We start from the raw sequence: 21,089 nt of genomic DNA on the forward strand, positions 1-21,089 counted from the left end.
GTAGTCAATATTGGCAGTTGAAAACATTAGCTGATGAAACCATCGGCTATCTGATGAATGCCCACATAAGTTCTTTGTCAATACCCACACAAATATGATGAAGACTTTGGAAACAAAATGTTGTATTTTCAAAGCTATGAGTTGTAAATTTCAAACTTTAAGTATTTGTTCATATGGATTCACTCTATAAATAGAGCACTTCTACTGTCATCGATGTATATACAGAAAAAGCATACAGAAAGAAGGAAAGCTCAATAACATCATCTATTCCTCCTTCTTTTATTTGTCATCCCATAGTGCTATAATTTCAGTGTAACATTTTACACCTGCTTTACTCCACATTTACTAAAAAGGTTATCTCTCTAACTTTGACATATTTATAACATTCTAATTAATTATAGTGGACCTCAATACTAAAGAGCTCACCTAAAACTTTGTCATTATGTTGGTAGGCCTCCTGGCCAAAACATTTAAGATGTTATTAATGATAAATTTTTTAACGTGTTTGAAATACATAATGGTACTCTAATTAATTATGGTGGACCCCAATACTAAAGAGCTCACCAAAACTTTGTCATTGTGTTGGTAGGCCTCCTGGCCAAAACATTTAAGATGTTATTAATAATAAATTTTTTAACGTGCTCGAAATACATAATGGTATTCTACATGTTATTATATAAATAAAGAATTTATTTTAAGTGTCATTATAATAATATGTAATGTATTAGCCTATAATTTGGACATATTGAAAAATATCCCGTTGCTAACAACTATTCTTCCAAAATTGGTGAACCCGTATTCAAACTCCAAACCGTCCAAAATATCGTGTTGTTGAAAAGTATAGTTGCTTTATAAATCTACATATATATATATATTTTGGAAAAGTGGATGCCCAAGAAGTTTTTTTGCAGGATGTGTAAAAAGCAGTAAGGTTTCTTTTTCGGACTTGAATTGTCTGCCCTTTTCATCTCATACTTTTCTCATGTTCTCCTATATTATGTGATCACGGTTAAACCACGTTAACATTTTATATTAATTTTTTATAAAAATAATAAGATAAAAAACAATTAAAATATAAAATATTGACGTGGCTTAACTGTGACCACAGAAATAAAAAGACATAAGGAAGGTATAGGATGGGGAGGGCACTCAATCCATATTCTTCTTTTTCTTTGGCCAGTTTTGACAGCTACTACTTGTAATCGGCTGGAAAAGCAGTGAGGTTTCTTTTTCTCTGGCCAGTTTTGACAGGGACTGGTTTTAATCAGTCGGAAAGTTTCAACTTTCAGGCCATGCAAACACCTTCTACTGTTTGAAATAGGATTCTCTTTTTCTTTTTCTTTTTTAATCTCATTTAATCTTTTTTTTGTCTTATATTTTATTTTGTATCTTATTACTTTATAAAAAAAATTAGTATAAAATATTAACGTGACTTAATCGAAACCATTTAAATAGATGAAAAAAAAAATTAGGAAAAGAGATAATTCACCTCCCTACCCTTCTACTCGTATTCACCCATTGTCGATGACGTCACTCAATCTTTTTTTTCCTTCTTTTTATACTCATTTTTTCCTTCTAATTTTCAACTTCCCAAAAAAAATTACACCATATTAATGATAGCCAATAATTTATTCATTCGTCAGCTTCAGACTTCTGTGTAGACGATCTCTTCCACACTCTCCAGTTAGCTGTCTCTCTCTACTCCTCTCTCTTTGTTACTCTTCCAACTCATCCGTCGCCAGAGAAGTGTCACTGGGATTAATTTGCAACGTCTAACTCCAGCTGGTGAGTCTCTCTCTCTCTCATAGCATGCTGCAAAGTCTATTATTGTTTTTAAGCGTTTTTGGGTATGATTTTCTAAATGATTTATAGCTCCGAATTGACGAGTGATATAGTGTCGTATTATGTTATTAATTAGTTAGCACTTAAGCCTTCTTTATATATAAATGTACATAGATATATAATTGGTTTTCTGTCAATATGGATTTTGTTAAGAGTTTATCAGAGCTTGAGGGTAATGCCCAAATTCTGGGTGGCCAGCTTACTTTAGCAACTGGTTTGTATGGAGATTTAAGTTAGTTTTTACTATTTGAGAAGGGTAACTAATAACTAAGCTAACTAACTTGAGTAACATTGCTGTCAATAAGCAATGTACGGCTGTCATTGCTGTGTAATAGTAGTTGAGTGGCATATCTAGCTTCACGATAATTTGCATTTTGGTCCCTGTATTAAACAGACGTAAATGGATCTTTCTACCCTCTCTCTAGATCTGTGTCTTGTTTTGTATATCATGCTACAAATGATATGGAGACCACATTTTGAAGATTATATTTGTAGACGGCATGTGAATAATCTCTATTATAAAAGTGAGACCTACTTGTATTAGTGGACCATATTTATGTTTGAGTATTAATTCACGTATAGTCTACCAAATATTGTGTTACTACCATTTTCTAGTAAACATATATCGATTTTCTAAACCTAAACCCTTAATCGATATGTATATATACACATATAGTTTATGTTTTGTCACTTAAGTTATTTTTACTTTTTTTTCCTTAGAGGTATTAATTTTATTGATGCTAGAGAGACCATTTTTAGTAGACCTCGTAATGTGCCAGTTAATGATTAGACTCCTTTAAATTAATAATAATAATAATAATAATCATTAACTGTCATATTATGTGGTCGACAAAAAGATGATCTAAAAATACCCTTCCTAGCATTTTCTTGATTTTATTTGAGAAGGGTAACTATAATTGCAAGTAAGAAAATGCTAGGAATATGTCTTTTTAGACCATATTTTTAAGAGAGCTTTAATGAAAAGTTCTCGGTACTGTTCACTTTAACAAAAAACCACATTTTTACTCTAAAAAGTCAATCCTGATACTATTCACTTACAACACATTTTTGTCTTTTTAGACCATTTTAAACCACATGCTGCCGCTTAATATTTGAACTTCTTTTTTAATAATTTAAAGAATAATCTAATTATCATCCGCTACATTATAGAATCTATAAAATATGATCTAAACTATCTCTCTAGCAAGTTTTTCCTCAACTTAAAAAGAGTAAATTGTATCAATGGTCCCTTAACTAAAAATCCATTAATATTAGTCCCTCAACTCATCGAAAGATGCAGCTATGATCATTTTCGTCAATTCCGTTAGAACTTTCGTCAAAATTAGTCATGTGAGGTTGAATCAAATGACAAATATGGAAATCAAATAAGAAAAATTGTATCAATGGTCTATCAACTTTAATCCAACTGGAAAATGATCCTTCAACTTTAATCCAATTTATTCCAACATAACTTATTTGGACAGAATTATGACGGAGTTGACGAAAAAAACCATAGCTACACATTTTAATGAGTTGAGGGACCAATGGTAATGAATTTTTAATTGAAGGATCATTGTTCCGATTCGATTAAAGTTGATGGACCATTACTACAATTTACTGACTAAAAAAAGTCAACATCACCAGTTGGGTGTGTTCAAACTTAATAAATGAATGAATTTTCTGAACGGTCGTTCTTGCTTGGGAATGTGGCATATTTAGATTCACGACTTTTCAAAGTCTTCTTTGCAAAAGAGTTCCGATATTATTTCCTCGATTTATATCTTTTTGGTATCGTTTTAATTATATCGAATCAAATGTTCTCAAAAAGGATTTTAAAACATCTCATTTACAAGAGAAAATGAATATTATTTTTATAATTGATATAGTTTGCCATTTCATAAAATGTGGGAGCGCAAATAGTCTTATGTTTCATCAATTGTGAGAGCGCATATTTAAATTAATAAGTCCATGTAACTAAAGTAGTGTGCTCATTCTCTGCACCCAAAGTTTGAACCTCTCTTTGTAATTAAAATGAAATTATTGTTTGTCAAAAATACAAAAAAAAAAATGTGGAAACGTAAGTTAACGTCCTTTGATAAGAAAGTTGAGACTTCACTCTAAAGGCAATTGTATTTATATTTGGCACTTACCTTGTAGATCAAGTAACTAGACTCACTTGGCCACATCACATGGGAGAAGAGATTAAAAAGAGTCTTTTGGCAAAAGAGACTAGTGTTGGAGAAGAAGAGACTAGAATTATTGATGGCAATGAGGAATTGTCATTGAAAAGAAAGGTATGGATTGAAACCAAGAAGATATGGGTGGTGGCTGGCCCTGCAACATTCACCGGAGTTGCGACTTTTGGGACAAATGTCATCAGTCAAGCGTTTATCGGCCACATTGGCTCTACGCAGTTGGCGGCTTTTTCACTCGTGTTCACCGTACTTGTCAGGTTCGCAAACGGCATCTTGGTATGTTTATTTTGGCTCCCTTTACTATTTCTTTTCGCAGTTTTTGAACTCCACGATAAATTAGTTCGAAAGAAGTTGCGTTTAAAGCAGATAAAGTTTTGTTTACTGCTAAAACCTTCAGTTTATAAGCAGTTAAAGCTTTAATGTTGTGTTTGTATCGGATACTAGTTCTTCAAATATCAGCCATTGCTTATTCGTCAAGTTTTCTTTACTTTACGACTTGTCTTGTGATCCATGTATCCCAACTTGTAAATGAAAAAACGTATTACCCCAACCACATTATGGTTTATCATTTGTTTTCCTAATTGTAGATGCAATGTGAGATAAGCATTATTTTCTAATGGCTACTGTACCATTTAGTTCACGAAGTTATCTGCTCTACGGAAACTTAACCATAACTTCTAGACTTATCTTTGTGATCTGACTGATCGATGTTTCTAAATCTGTTATTCTACAGCTTGGCATGGCAAGTGCGCTGGGAACTCTCTGCGGTCAATCGTATGGTGCAAAACAGTACCACATGCTCGGGATACATCTTCAAAGGTCATGGATAGTAGTGTTTGTAGGCACATTATTCCTCATTCCTCTTTGCGTTTTTACAACCCCCATTTTAGAGGCTTTAGGCCAAGAAGAAAATATTTCAAAATTTGCAGGATATATTTCTCTATGGGTAATCCCTGTGCTTTTTGCATTTGTGGTCTCATTTACCTGCCAAATGTACTTACAAACGCAAAGCAAAAATATAATCGTTGCATATGTGTCAGCGATTTCAATTGGAATCCACATCTTTCTTTGCTGGCTTTTGAGTGTGAAATTTAAGTTTGGGGTTCCCGGTGTAATGGTATCAACGCTTATATCATATTGGTTACCCAACCTGGGTCAGCTTTTGTTTATTCTATGTGGAGGATGCCCCGAAACATGGACAGGCTTCTCGATGTTAGCTTTTACTGATCTCTGGGATGTCCTCAAGCTTTCTCTGTCATGCGTTATGCTTTGGTAAGAATTTCTATTTGTTTCGGCTTTATTTTGTCCCTTTATTCCTTAGGTTTTGTTGATGCACAAAATCAGCGAGGACTTTGGTACAACAGAAAGTGTTAGGTTTTGTGACCTTCGCTTGGTTGCTTTGGTCACTAGTGAGGATAAGTACGTAAATGAATAGAGACAGAGAAACAAACACAGGATGTACGTGGTTCACCCAGATTGGCTACGTCCATGGAGTAGAGGAGTTCTCATTAATTGTGAAGGGTTTACACAAATACATAGGTTCAAGCTCTGGTTTAGTGAGTTCTAGTGAATAGTTTAGTACAAAATGACATTAGAGATTATTGTGGGAGAATGATCCCTATTTATAGAAGAGAGTTTCTAGTTTTGTTCTAACATCGACACGTGTCGTGTTGTGATTGGCTTCTGATGTTGACACGTGTCGAGCTGTGATTGGCTTCTGATGTCGACACGTGTCGCATTGTGATTGGCCTCCTGGTTGAAGGGAAGCTCTTCTAGGTCCTTGACGGTATAACGTTGACCGGTGCTCAGTAGTTTCGGGATTGGTCAAGTATGGTACAAACAGTGCTCCCCTAAGTTCCCGAGTGAGGGAAGCTCCTCGGTTGGGAACTTGCAAGATCCAAGCCATTGAGTAATCACGAAACTTCTAAGTTCTGAAGTGTGGTATCATTTTCACGTGCCTTATCTGTCTCATATGTAGATGTGGCATCTTCTCTGGAAGTACTTTTCCTCCATCCATGGGTGGTATCTTTAACCGATGAAGATGCACAAGGTAATGTATCAATTTCACTTAAAGCTTACTTGTAGTTTCGGGCTTGGTCAAGTGCGATACAAACCCTATAGTAGGAGTCCCCCAAGTCGCTGAGCTAGGAGATCTGCCGAAAGAGGTGACAGACAAGGTAAGCAGTCAAACTTCCAAGCAAGCAACCCAGGATCGGAGGTTCGACTTCGGCTTCCGGTTGATTGTTCTCCTTCTCCTTGTCTCTCATTCAGCTGCCAAGATAAGGAGAAGCAAATGGAGAAGAGATGATATGAGATACTTTTGCTTTTGAAGAAGTAACTTTCCACAGGCTTATTCTTGAACTGTGCTAGAGGGTTTTCTGGTTCCTTTCAGAGTATAAGGCCGACTCAAGAATTTGAGGGTCAAAACAAGTCCATCAAATCTAGAGTACGTTCGACCTTGATGATATGGGATACTTTTGCTGTTGACGGAATAATGAATGTGGTATGGAAAGGTGTCGTGCTGTAGTGATCTGTTTCAGCTCACCGTTGAACCTTCTGCTTCAATCTTTTGCATGGCAGAAGTGGTGTGCAACCTTTGCATTTAAATGGTCATTCAGAACATTCCTTCATAGTGACTCATCCACGCTTGGCAGCTTCAGTGTAAAGAGCCAATATCTGATCAACTGTCATGAGGTATTTGCCGGTGGAATTCGTGACCTTGACAGCAGTTGAGGATGAGTACTCGAGAGCAATGCTAAGTAAGCAACCAGGCAAAGGTTCCAGGCAGTCAGTTCCAGATTGGAGGTTTGATTTCAGGTTCCGACTGACTGCTCTCTTTCTCCTTGTCCTGCAGGTGTGGACAAGGACAAAGACAAAGACAGGGAGAAAGCATGATATGGGATACTCTTGCTTTCGACCCTGATGATATGAGATACTCTTGTTCTTGGTGTGGCTTTTTTGCTGAGGTATTATCGGGGGGAAATAAAGCTGAGTATTTCGAGAGATTATGTTGAGGGTGCCTTCTCGAATGCGAGAAAGGGTTGAGCATTTTTGCAGGTTTGCCTGTCCGTTGAGGAGGGAGGTCGATGTATATAGGGATTTCCCAATAACAAGTAGTAATGCTATTCCTTTACCCTTCTTGGTCACAGCAATGTAGTGGGAGCTGCCAGCTTCACGTGTTTTAACTTTGTTAGAGCACTTTGAAAAAGTGGTATGTGGTATCTGGAAAGCTGATGTTACGTGTGAAGATTACAGACAAGCTTTATCTAAGGAAATCTGGCTCTCGAAGTTTTGAGAGTTGTGCCTCTTCGGTTTTCGAACAAGCAATCCCGTCGAGGATCTGACTCTCGAGATTCGGAAAGCGGTGATACTTCGGTTTTTGAGAAAGTAATTATGTTGGGAGTCTTTTCTCGAATGTGAGTAAAGGTTGGACGTTCTTGCCAACCTGTCTTGCCGCAAAACACGGAGGTCGACACACATAGGGACTTTCCAGTTGTCAAGTAGTGGTGCTGTTCCTTTACCCTTGTGGGTAATAGTAGGGTAGCTGGAACTTCGAAATTCTCGTGCCTAAACTTTGTCAGAGATCTTTGACAAAGTTATATGTGGTACCCGAGGAGTTGATGGTGCATGTGGAGAGCGGTGATTGAACAGTAAGATTCACGTGCTTTCTACTTCACCAGAAATCTTCGACAGATTGCCCGTAATTTTCGCAAAGCTGAGTGTGCATGTGACAGGTGCTGACGAGGCTGAAAAAGCAGGTGCTTCTTCGATTTCTGAGATCGGCCCTCGTGGTCTCTGAGCAGCCCAGCTTTTGATAAAGCAAACGCCTCTTCGATTTCTGAAGCTCCGTCGAGTGCAGATTTTTATAGAGGCTGGCATTAAGTTCTACAGCACACTTGAATCTCTACCAGTAGAAGCTCCCTTCTTGCACTTCTAAGATCTTGATTTGTCTGACCTCTTCCCTCTTCAACACATTTGAAAATGTCTGGACCCTCCGACCGTCGTTTTGACTTGAACCTTGGAGAAGAGACAGCCACGCCTTCTCCAGACAACATATGGCGCCCATCCTTCATATCCCCTACTGGTCCTCTTACCGTTGGGGATTCTGTGATGAAGAATGATATGACCGCTGCAGTGGTGGCCAGGAACCTTCTCACTCCCAAAGATAATAGACTACTTTCCAAACGGTCTGATGAGTTGGCTGTTAAGGACTCGCTGGCTCTTAGTGTTCAGTGTGCAGGTTCTGTGTCTAATATGGCCCAACGCCTATTTGCTAGAACCCGCCAAGTTGAATCATTGGCTGCTGAAGTGATGAGTCTGAAACAGGAGATTAGAGGGCTCAAGCATGAGAATAAACAGTTGCATCGGCTCGCCCATGACTATGCTACAAACATGAAGAGGAAGCTTGACCAGATGAAGGAATCTGATGGTAAGGTTTTACTTGATCATCAGCGGTTTGTGGGTTTATTCCAAAGGCATTTATTGCCTTCGTCCTCTGGGGCTGTACCTGGTAATGAAGCTTCAAATGATGAACCTCCAATGCCTCATCCTTCTGGGGTTTTGTCAAGTACTGAGGCTCCGGATAACCACCCTCCGGTGCTTTCTCTTTCTGGGGCTCTACCGACTGCTGAGACTTCCCCTAAGCAACCTTTGTGAATGCTCCCTTTTGTTTGTTTATTTTGACTCATGTATATGTACATATTTATGGCTTATCGAAAATATTAATAAATAAGCTTTGCTTCATTTCAACATATTGTGTTAAATACACCAATGCCTTCTTCAGAAAGTTCTTTGAATTTTTTCTTTTGTTGAAACCTGTATTGTTGAAGCTTTATGAGTGAAGCGTGTAGTTTGAGGTAGTGTTCCCTTAATTTCCCGAGTGAGGAAAACTTCTCGGTTGAAGACTTGAAAAATCCAAGTCACTGAGTGGTTGTGAGACTGTCGAGTATCAAGGTGCAGTAGCATATGGTGGGAGTCCCCCAAGTCTTCAGGCGAAGAGAGTTGCCGAATGAGGTGTTTCGCTTGTTACTAATTTGTCAAAGTAACGAATCCTTGTTTCGATGTCACACATTCGTATATGCTTTATCTAAAAATATTTCCAACTTTTGTGTGTTTGATGCTGCATGCTATTGACTAGACAAGATCAAGTGCAATTAGTAGCTTTTCTCTCTTTTTCATCTTTTCTTTGGTGGAATTGCTTTTCATTTCCACTAATCAGCCTGAGTGGATGCAAGATAACACCATTCTCTATAGCTCAGATTGCAAAGTCATCTTCATGAAAGTTGTTCCTTATCTTGTGAACTACAACATATCCAAATTTTAGATCCATCGGAGTAGTAAAACTTCAGAAATTCAAGTATGATGAGTAACTGTTCATCAATTTTCTGTTAACCCGTCAGACTTGTTGTGAGCTTCGAAACTCCATTTTCTCTTGTTCAGATCAACATAATTTCTTCATCGAAGTTGTTCCTCATCATCTCTTCCATAACATATCAAAAATTCAGAACAAACTAACGGTTGAATATTTCCAGATCTTCGAAACACCGCAGCAGCTTTGAAGCTTGCAGAAATCTGACCGTCATGTTTGGAGCTTCAACACTCTAACTTCCGTCGCTCAAATAGAAAAATTTCCTTCGTGAAAGTTGTTCATCTGCTCAAGAACTATAAGATGTCCAAAATTCAGCTCCACTGGAATTAGCTTCGCACTATCTTGATGAAGAATGTGTGAAGCTTTTATGTGTTTTGGTGTTGAAATTTGGTATTGTATGTGAAGTTTTGGTGTTGAAGCTTGATAGGTGAAGCTTTGGTGTTGAAGCTTTATAGGTGAAGCTTTGTGTTTGAAGCTTTATAGGTGAAGCTTTGGGGTTGAAGCTTGATAGGTGAAGCTTTGTGTTTGAAGCTTTATAGGTGAAGCTTTTGTTGGCACCATAAATTGATTGTGCTTCGCACTATCTTGATGAACATAGTGCGAAGCTTTGGAGATTGATATTTGTCCTCCATTGATGAAGCTTTTGTTGGCACCATAAATTGATTGTGCTTCGCACTATCTTGATGAACATAGTGCGAAGCTTTGGAGATTGATACTTGTCCTCCATTGATGAAGCTTTTGTTGGCACCATAAATTGATTTTGCTTCGCACTATCTTGATGAACATAGTGCGAAGCTTTTGAGATTGATATTTGTCCTCCATTGATGAAGCTTTTGTTGGCACCATAAATTGATTTTGCTTCACACTATCTTGATGAAGATAGTGCAAAGCTTTTGAGGATTGTAGTTGTGTTCCATTGATGAAGCTTTGTTGAATTTCCCAATTTCCAATTTCCTCTTTTTTTTTTTTTTTTTTTTTTTTTTTTTTTTTTGGAAAACTAGAAATTTGAAAATGTGGGAGAGACACCGTATACAAATTTTGCTTCCATACTGTTAAGCGAGAGATTGTGATGCAAGCCACATCTTGTAGTAGTCGAAGGTTTGGATGAACCATATAAATTGAATTTGCTTCGAACAGTCTTGATCAAGAGCGTTTGAAGCTTTCTATGAGTTGTAGTGTTTGCATTGTTACAGAGGAGAAATGTCTGAAGCAGATGCAAGAGGGCTGAAGAGCTTGATCTTCGTATACCATGCATTGAAGCCATTGTTGGCTTGCAATAAGACTTTGTTGGTGACTATAGCTCTTGTTAGGCATAAGTGCTCCCCTAGTTGAGTTGTAAAGCTTGATGGTTTTTTATTATTTATGAATGCTAGGAGTTCACATGTACAAGTTGTACCACTCGTCTTCTGGTTAATGGAATGAATGGTAGGTTGCTTTCATCACTTGGTTGGTGGTACGAATGTGAATTCCTTAATCACCTTTCATCACATTTCATCACCTGGTTGGTGACATGAAGGAGAGTACGGGTTGTACATTTCATCACCTGGTTGGTGGCATGAAGGAGAGTACGCGTTGTACATTTCATCACCTGGTTGGTGGCATGAAGGAAAGTACGCGTTGTACATTTCATCACCTGGTTGGTGGCATGAAGATGAGTTCCTTCTTCACCTGATTGGTGATAAGGGTGGCAAGTTTCCAAATAATATTAGAGTACGGGTTGTACATTTCATCACCTAGTTGGTGGTACGAAGGTGAGTTCCTTCATCACCTAGTTGGTGAGAATAAGGGCAAGGTGTCGAGGCACATTATGGCAAATGTCGAATGACACAAAGTGTGTTGAACCCTTTCGAAGCACAGTTGGCTTATGTATGGATGTGTTGGAATGTATGATGTTTATGCATGAATGTGTTGGAATGTATGATGTTTATGTATGAATGTATTGGAATGTATGATGTTTATGTATGAATGTGTTGGAATGTATGATGTTTATGTATGAATGTGTTGGAATGTATGATGTTTATGTATGAATGTGTTGGAATGTATGATGTTTATGTATGAATGTGTTGGAATGTATGATGTAGATCCTTTGTATAGTCTTGTTGACACATACTTAGATTTTGTTTTGTATTGGAAACATTTGCGTTGAAGCTTCAACACTTGAGTGTTTCATTGCTCAGAATGGAAAAGAGTTTATGGCCGAGTTGGCTAAATCACCTCTTTATTGAATTCATACCAAATGGTCTTTGTTACATAGGATGCCGAACGGCTGTAGCTTAACACTTGTACAATGTGAGTCTATTTGTAATAGTACTTCAAGTGGTCAGCATTCCATGGATGGCCAAGGGTCTTGCCATCGGAGTTTCTGAGCTTGTAGGAGCCAGGGCGGCTGATGCCGACGACCTCGAACGGTCCGTCCCAGTTAGGACTGAGTGTTCTTTCACTCGGGACTCTATCACAGAGTAATCTTTTCTTCAGTACCCAATCTCCCACTTTGAAAGAGCGAGGTTTGACCCTTGAGTCGTAGTAGTTGGAGATGCGCTGCTTGTAGGCTACATTCCGCAGGTGAGCCTGATTTCTGTGTTCCTCGACTAGATCCAGGTTGAGGGTGAGTTGCTTGTCGTTCTCACTCTGTATGTAGTTCTGGATGCGGTATGTTGCTTGCTCAAGCTTAACTGGGACAACTGCTTCTGTACCAAAAGCAAGTGAGAATGGAGTTTCTCCTGTGGAAGTTCGATATGAAGTGCGGTATGACCAAAGGACTTGGGGTACGAATTCTGGCCAACAACCTTTAGCTTTGTCCAAGCTAGTTTTCAGAGTGCGCTTGATTATTTTGTTAACGGCCTCGACTTGTCCGTTAGACTGGGGATGGGCTGGAGAGGCAAAACATAAGTTGATGTTGAACTTAGAGCAGAACATCTTGAACTTCTTGTTGTCGAACTGCCGCCCATTGTCCGTGACTATCGCATTGGGAATGCCGAATCTGCAGAGGATGTTCTTCCATACGAAGTCTTCTATTTTTCCCTCAGTAATGGTTGCCAAGGGTTCTACTTCAGCCCACTTTGTGAAGTAGTCAACTGCAACGATTGCATAGCGGACCTTACCTTTCCCTGCAGGCATTGGGCCGATCAAATCAAGTCCCCATTGGGCGAAGGGCCAAGGGCTGATCATAGGAGTGAGCGGCTCGGGAGGGGAGTGATGGATAGTTGCGTAGCGTTGACACTTATCACATGAGCGAGATATTCTGATGGCATCTTGGTGGAGTGTTGGCCAATAGTATCCTTGGTGAAAAGTTTTGTGTGCTAGGGATCGAGACCCAGCATGATCTCCGCAGACTCCTTCATGTATTTCCCGAAGGACAATTTCCGCCTCCGCAGGTGTAAGGCATCTTAGGTATGGCAGGGTGAAACCGCACTTGTAGAGTTGGTCATTAATGATCAGGTAGCGGGCAGACTTGTATCGAATCTGCTTAGCTTGGACTTTGTCAATTGGGAGGGTGCCATGAGCAAGGAATTTATAAATTGGGGTGATCCAACTATCTTCTTGTTGTAAATTGCACACCTCCGCGACCATGGTGCTTGGTTCTGCCAACAATTCGACATGAATTTTTCTTCCAATCTTGTCTTCCACTGCCGAGGCGAGGCGAGCCAAAGCGTCTGCATGACTGTTTTCCGCTCGAGGAACTTGGGTGATCTGGTAGTGGAAGTGCTTGAGCAAAAGTCGCGTTTGCGCAAGATATGCTGCCATGGAGCTATCCTTAGCATCAAAGTTGTTTGTGACTTGGTTGACCACTAATTGGGAGTCACTGAAGATATCAATTCGTTTAACCCCAAGGTGTTTGGCCAAACGTAAGCCTGCTAGAAGGGCTTCGTATTCGGCCTCGTTGTTCGATGCCTTGAATTTGAAACGAATAGCGTATTCCATCGCCACTTTGTCGGGGGTAGTGAGGACTAATCCTGCTCCGCAGCCCTGTTGGTTGGATGAGCCATCAACATACAGACTCCATGCTGGGGTCGTTGATTCTACTTTCTGAGCTTCCGTTGGTAATGAAGCTACTGCTTCAGGTGTAGAAGCAATGTCAACAGGATATGTGAAGTCGGCGATGAAATCTGCTACTGCTTGACCTTTTTCGGCTGGTTTTGGTTGGTAGGAGATGTCAAACTCACCCAATGCTATCGCCCATTTGATCATTCGTCCAGACGTGTCAGGACTTTGGAGTATCTGTCGAAGAGGGTGATTGGTAAGCACGATGATGGCGTGTGCTTGGAAATAAGGGCGAAGTTTCCGAGCAGACATGACCAATGCTAGAGCTAATTTCTCAATGTTGGAGTATCGTGTCTCCGCATCTTGTAGGGCCTAGCTAGCGTAGTAGACGGGCCGTTCGACACCACTGTCCATTCGAATAAGAACAGAACTGACTGCTGAAGCCGAAACCGATAGATAGATGATGAGAGTGTCACCAACTTCTGGTTTGGAGAGCAGATGGGCTTTACTCATGTACTCTTTGAGGTTCCTGAATGCCTTGGCACATTCCTCCGTCCATGTAATGTACTTCTTATTTCCCTTGAGTGCTTTGAAGAAAGGAGCACATCTGTCTGTGGCCTTAGAGATGAATCTGGTTAAGGCTGCCACCTTGCCAGTAAGGCTTTGGATGTCTTTTGAAGTTATTGGCTCTTTCATGTCGAGGATTGCTTTGATCTTTTCAGGGTTAGCTTCAATGCCTCGTTGGCTAATCATGAAGCCTAAGAATTTGCCAGAGCCCACGCCGAAGACACATTTGTTGGGGTTCAACCTCATTCGATACCTCTTTAGAATGGTGAAAGTTTCAGATAGGTTGGTGATGTGTTGGTCAGCATGTTTGCTTTTGACTAGCATATCATCAACGTAAACTTCCATGCTCTTCCCAATTTGTTCGGCGAACATTGAATTGACCAGTCTTTGATAAGTTGCTCCTGCATTCTTTAGGCCGAAAGGCATGACTTTATAGCAATATAGTCCCCTGTCAGTAGTGAAAGCCGTGTGTTCTTGGTCTGAGGGGTTCATGAGGATTTGGTTGTATCCTGAATAAGCGTCCATGAAGCTCAAGAGCTCACACCATGCCGTAGAGTCTATAAGTCTATCAATGAGAGGAAGGGGGAAACTATCCTTCGGGCATCCTTTGTTTAGGTCAGTGTAGTCGACACACATTCTCCACAAGACCTTTTGAAGCAGAAGACTTTCCTTGGTCGGATTTTTCTTAACAAGGACAACATTTGCTACCCATGTTGGGTAATTGACTTCACGGACGAAGCCTATGTCCTTGAGTTTTTCAACTTCTGTTTTCATCGCCTCGTATCGTTCAACATCATAAGATCTTCGCTTCTGTTTTACTGGTTTGGTCTTGGGATCAATACTCAAGTGGTGACAGATGATATCGGGAGAGATGCCCGGCATATCTTTATATGACCAAGCGAAGACCTCGGCGTTCTCTTGCAAAAAGGAGATCAGCGACAACTGAAGGGGTGGTGACAAAGTGGTGCCAATATTCACCATGCGGTCTGGATGGTCTTTGGAGATAGAGACCTTCTCTAACTCTTCAGCGGGTTGTGCTTGCTGGGTGAATGAGTCATCTCGAGGGTCGTCGGGTTGACTGTTGCCATCCTGAAGACCCGAGTTGGATTCATCTGGACTGGTCTTTACGACTTGGTTATGTATAAAGAGAGTCTCCTTGGGGACAGGCAGGTGTTGTTGTTTGACTGAAGTGTTGTAACATGATCGAGCACTAAGTTGATCTCCCCTGATGTACCCATTGCCGAAAGGGGTTGGAAACTTCATCAACAACATATGTGTGGATACCATGGCCTTGAGATCATTGATGCCTGTGCGCCCAAAGATGACATTGTATGCCGTCGGGCAGTTGACCACTAGGAAGTTAGTGGTAATAGTAGCTGTGTATGGGCCTGTACCAATGGTGAAGGGTAAGTGTATACTCCCTAAAGGTTGCACAATATCGCCAGAAAAGCTTATCAGAGGAGAAATCGAGCGATCGAGCAAGTGTTCAGCTACATTAAGTGCCTTGAAAGCTTCAGCAAACATGATATTGACTGAAGCACCTGTGTCTATCAGGATTCGTTTCACATCAAAATTTGCTATGTGAGCTTCCACGATCAGCGGGTCATTGTGAGGGTAGATGATACCTCTTTCTTCCTCAGGGTAGAAACATATTGGATCCCAGTTAGGCTTTTGATACTTGCCTCCTCTGATGTCTTCCACGTGAAACACTTGATGGCCAGGTCTCAAAGTTCGTTCACTGCTTTTCATGGCCCTATTGGAAGATTCAGACATGGGTGTGCCGCCGCTTATGGAATATATCACATTCACCTGGCCTTGGTTACGGTTATCCCTTGGAGGGTGAAGGAGGAACTGATCAATTTTTCCTTCACGTGCCAAAGCTTCAATATGGTCACGGAGGATAATGCATTTCTCACTATCATGGCCATTATACTCGTGGTAGCAGCAAAACATGCCTGTGTTCTTCGTGGACTTGTAATCTGGCTGTCTTGGCTTTGGCTTTGGTATCAGATGAGCTATACTGGGGTAGATGGCAGCACATGTATCATTCAAAGAGGTGTATGTCTCATACCTCGGGGTAGGGCCTGTCTTGACACGTGATTGGCCCACTGCGTTGACTGCCTGGGGGCTGGCATTATTGTGACGATATCCTGAGTTATCGCGATAGTGCCCCTTATTCTTTTTATTAAAATGAGATTGGTGAGGATGGAAGTCTTTCCTTTTGCCCTGAGATTGATATGTCTGCTGACTTGGCGAAGCATTAAATGAGGCAGGGGGGTGTGCTGCTACCATTTGGAAGGTTGAGGTCTTTTCATTCGGTTGGATCTGGCCTCCACTCCCTACTTGCTGATAAGGGGTGACTGTAGGGGGTTTCCCTTGATATGTCCTTGCCTCGGCAAAGGCATGGTTGTAAGCTTGTGTCATCACCTCAGAGTAAGTCTTCCAAGTGTTGGCATTGATCATGTACTTGAAGAAACAGTCACGTAAGCCTGCAGTGAAAGCCTTGAGGGCAGTCTTGTCATCTGCCTCAGCGCAGCGAGAATACTCATGGCTAAAGCGGCCAGCGTACTTTCGTAATGACTCGTCCGGCTTCTGGCGAATAGTGTACAAGTCATCTGCGGAATGCAAGCGATCGGTCTGGAAGATGTGTTGAGAGACAAACAGCTTTCTCAACTCTTCAAATGAGTCTACTGTCTCAGGTGGAAGACGGCAATACCAGTTTAAAGCTCCGCCAGAGAGGGTGGAGGGGAAGAGAAGGCACCGTTCTTCGTCGGTGTGTCCCCGGTATACCATGGTGGACTCAAAGAGGTTAAGGTGTTCAATCGGGTCTTCCCTTCCAGTATAGAGCTGTAAGTCAAGCTTCTGCTTTGTCTTCGCTTGGAGGGGAGTGTTGAGGATCCTTCTTGTGAGAGGGCCAGGCCTGGGTTGGTTCCAGTCAGGTATCTCGGCTTGACGTTCAGCCTTCAGCTTGTTTACTTCCTCAAGGAGCTGCAGGACAAGGGGGTCCTGAGCGGAGTCGTGCACCACCGAAGTTTTCTTCTTTAAGTCCCCATCTCCTCTTGGAAGTAGGAAAGTTTGATCAAGATAGCGTGATCTTTCTCTGGACTCGCCACACTGACTTCTAGAGTGAGTATGTCGGAATGTTTCTGAGTCCCCAGTACCTTCATATTCTTCTGGGACTTGTTGCCCTTTCTCTAGATTGGCGGCTGGCCTGGGTCGTGGAAGAGGATCGAGTCTTTCAGAAACCCTTGGGTCATTGATCTTCGAGCTTATGTGGATGGGATTCTCTCGATGTTGCTTTAGGAAGTCTCGACAATCGCGATAGACAGCTTTTGATCCTTCCACATCCTCTATGAGGAGGTGTTTTCCTCTACTTCTCCTGCTTCGGGTTGAAGCAGCTGGGTTGAGAGAAGTCTCATGTTGATTATCACATTGATGTGTAGCTCGATCCCTATCAGGGATGTCCGTGTCGGATATCGGCGACCCTCCGTGTTGGGGGGCATTCAGTTGATTGTTGACTTCGACAGGGGCGACGAGCTTGTGTGTTTGAGCCTGCTTAGCCTCGTGAAGCATCTCGAAAAGTTTTTCATATTGTTCCTGGAGGACTTCATTCTTCATCGCTATCTTGTTGTTCTGAACCTCTAGCTCATCGACTTTAGCTTGAAGAGTAACTCTATTTCCTTCCTGCTTTCGTTGCTTCATACTAGGTCCATCAGGGGTGTCATTCTGTGTGCTGTGGCTTCTTTCGCTCCCCATATCGGAGAGAGATGCTTGGCCAAAAGAGAGTGTACGAGCGGTGGAAACCAACTTGACAAAGTTGAAGAGAGTGGGAATAAGTGTCGTTTCCCACAGACGGTGCCAAATGTTGATGCACAAAATCAGCGAGGACTTTGGTACAACAGAAAGTGTTAGGTTTTGTGACCTTCGCTTGGTTGCTTCGGTCACTAGTGAGGATAAGTACGTAAATGAATAGAGACAGAGAAGCAAACACAGGATGTACGTGGTTCACCCAGATTGGCTACGTCCACGGAGTAGAGGAGTTCTCATTAATTGTGAAGGGTTTACACAAATACATAGGTTCAAGCTCTGGTTTAGTGAGTTCTAGTGAATAGTTTAGTACAAAATGACATTAGAGATTATTGTGGGAGAATGATCCCTATTTATAGAAGAGAGTTTCTAGTTTGTTTCTAACATCGACACGTGTCGTGTTGTGATTGGCTTCTGATGTTGACACGTGTCGAGCTGTGATTGGCTTCTGATGTCGACACGTGTCGCATTGTGATTGGCCTCCTGGTTGAAGGGAAGCTCTTCTAGGTCCTTGACGGTATAACGTTGACCGGTGCTCAGTAGTTTCGGGATTGGTCAAGTATGGTACAAACAGGTTTCTTTAAGTGCGCGTGTATAAGTTGTTATAAATTTACTGATTTCGGTCATTGAGAATATCTGCATGGAGACATTATAAACTAGGAGCTTTCACATAGACACAAATCGCTTCTAACTGATATTCATTTAGTCTTGAGCTTTGGTACAACACTATCTTGGTCCTTTTAACGGGAAACATGGAAAACGCTGAAGTTTCTATCGATGCCCTATCTATTTGGTAAGTTTTAGAGCCTTTCTCTTCCTTGTGATCTTAATCTCTGATCATCCAACTGTTTCCAGTGCTAAATGTTTTTGACATAATTGCAGCCTCAACATCGCCGGGTGGGAAATGATGATATCTCTCGGTTTCATGGCTTCTGCAAGGTACTAATTATTATTCTCGTTCTTCATAAAACTGTTCTCTGGAAACGCGATGAAAATCATTTAAGATCTCTTCATCGTAGCAATGCCTCACTTTTGAATCTATGCTTTGTTTCTTCAACAGATTCTTGGAACTTCATATGTTTGTTTGTAATGTAACGTTGTACTGAAGTGTGCTTGAAATCTTTCACTAGTGTACGAGTGTCAAATGAGCTTGGAAGAGGTAGCTCAAGGGCGGCAAAGTTCTCGATTGTAGTTATTGTGTCGATATCAGTCTGTCATTGGATTGGTGCTTTTCGTGCTTTTCTTATTCCTAAGGGAACAACTTGCATACATTTTCACCAACGATGAGGCTGTGGCTAAAATGGTTGCTGAGTTGTCTCCTTTGTTGGCCTTCTCCATACTATTGAACAGCGTTCAACCCGTGCTCTCTGGTAATGTCGCCATTTCTCTGAATACGCAGTCATAGCTAAACAGATACCTTGAAGAAAACAATTTCCGTTTGTGCCTTCAAGTACCGGATCAAGAACGTTTCTTACTGCCGAATTCTTACTTCCGAAGGAACGTATTATAAATCTTGAAGAGTTTATAACGTAACGAATCTTTCATCGACAGGAGTTGCTCTGGGAGCTGGATGGCAGAAATATGTAGCATATGTGAACCTGGGCTGCTATTACATCATAGGGATTCCTGTTGGAGTTATGCTTGGTTATCCTCTAAAAATGCAAGTCAAAGTAAGCTACTCTCTGTATCTCCTTCTCACTCAATCTAATTTTTATTAGGGTTCGTTTGAGTGGTCCTTGATACTAGCTTTTGAGACTGGAGTTCGATGCATGTTTTGTGACGTTGAATTGATTGATGAGAAAGGAGAGACAAACAAATGAAAACTGAAAGTGGTTACCGAATTTCATTTTTAGTTTTCAGAAAAGTGAATGAAAACTGAAAACGAGATGGTTATCGAACAAGCCCATACTAAATAACATCCATAGTCTTGTTTTCTCTTTGATTTTCTTTTTGAATAACTCATTTTATCAATCATCTTCTGCAGGGTGTTTGGATTGGAATGTTGTTTGGAACATTAGTCCAAACTATTGTGCTAATCATACTCAGTTACAAGACTGATTGGGATAAACAGGTAGAATTAATATTTGATTGTTTTATTTGCAACCTTCACTAAAACTAACATGACACATAGTGAAGAACCTTCTTCACACCCAAGAAACTAAAACTTGTATCCACATCTACAGGTACAAATAGCTCGTAGCCGCGTTAGCAGGTGAGATCGAACAAATAAAAAAGAATCGAATGCTAACACGTGAAATGTCTGGTTTTTATCATTCTTCAGTTGTTCTGTTTCCTTCACAAGAAAGACGCGTAGAAGTATACCCAGCCCGCATTATTTTCCATTGTCCTATCAATTTTTTTTTTCTTTTCAATTCAACAACTGTGAGCGTCCTAAAGAAAGTAGAGTTTATGTGCCTCTAGGTCAAATATTCATAGGCATTGTTGGGAAGTAAATAAAATGGGTATTGGCATTTTATTTTATTTTATATCAAACTGGATTTCATTAAAAAGAAAACAAGTGAAACTTCGACAGAAACAAAGAGGGATAATCGTCCCAAATAGGTCGAAGCTCCACCATAGCCAAAAGTGGCTAACAAAAGCCGATCTAGTTGTATGGAGGACAGAGTAGACCATCACGACATAAGACTTGAACCAAATAGGGAGGGGAACCCGAACCTCCACTCTAGTTGTGTGGATGACAGGATAGACCTTCACGAGATAAGACTTGAACCAAATAGGGAGGAGGAACCCGAACCTCCGATCTAGTTGTGCGGAGGACAGGGCAAACCATCACGAGATAAGACGATGGATATAGAAAATGATTCATAGCTGTAAACTAACGAGTGATATAACGCCATGTTATGTTATTAATTAGTTAGCGCTTCAGTCAGCTTCTCGGTACATATAAATATACATATATAAACGGTTTCTGTCAATATGATTTGTTAGAGTTGATCAGAGCTTAAGGTAATACCAACTGGTTATGGTACCATTTGAGAAGGGAAACTAATAAATAAGTCAACTAACTCGAGGAACATTGCTGTCAATGAAGGAGTTGGGTGGTTCAAACTTGATAACCACTGTACGGCTTTCATTGCTGTGTTTGCCATAATTAATATTATTTTATAATCGTTTGTGTTTGCCTTAATTAAAATGTTACAGAGATTATATTTTGAAAATTACATTTGTAGACGATATGTGAATCACCTATATAATAGAGGTGGGACCTACAAGCCTAACTAAATCTTACTTCTATTAAATTGTTAAGTCACATATGCTCTATCAAATATTATCTCACAAGCATTTCTTGGTAAACATATATCATTTTT

The 21,089-nt window shown here is 40.6% G+C and overlaps 1 pseudogene; it reads left to right on the forward strand.

Moving 5' to 3' along the window:
• Positions 1–1,462: 1,462 nt before the first annotated feature.
• On the forward strand, positions 1,463–20,165 carry LOC126593473 (protein DETOXIFICATION 21-like; annotated as a pseudogene).
• Positions 20,166–21,089: the final 924 nt, after the last annotated feature.

This window comes from Malus sylvestris, chromosome 12 (genome assembly GCF_916048215.2).
Source record: "Malus sylvestris chromosome 12, drMalSylv7.2, whole genome shotgun sequence".
NCBI classification, from domain to species: domain Eukaryota; kingdom Viridiplantae; phylum Streptophyta; class Magnoliopsida; order Rosales; family Rosaceae; genus Malus; species Malus sylvestris.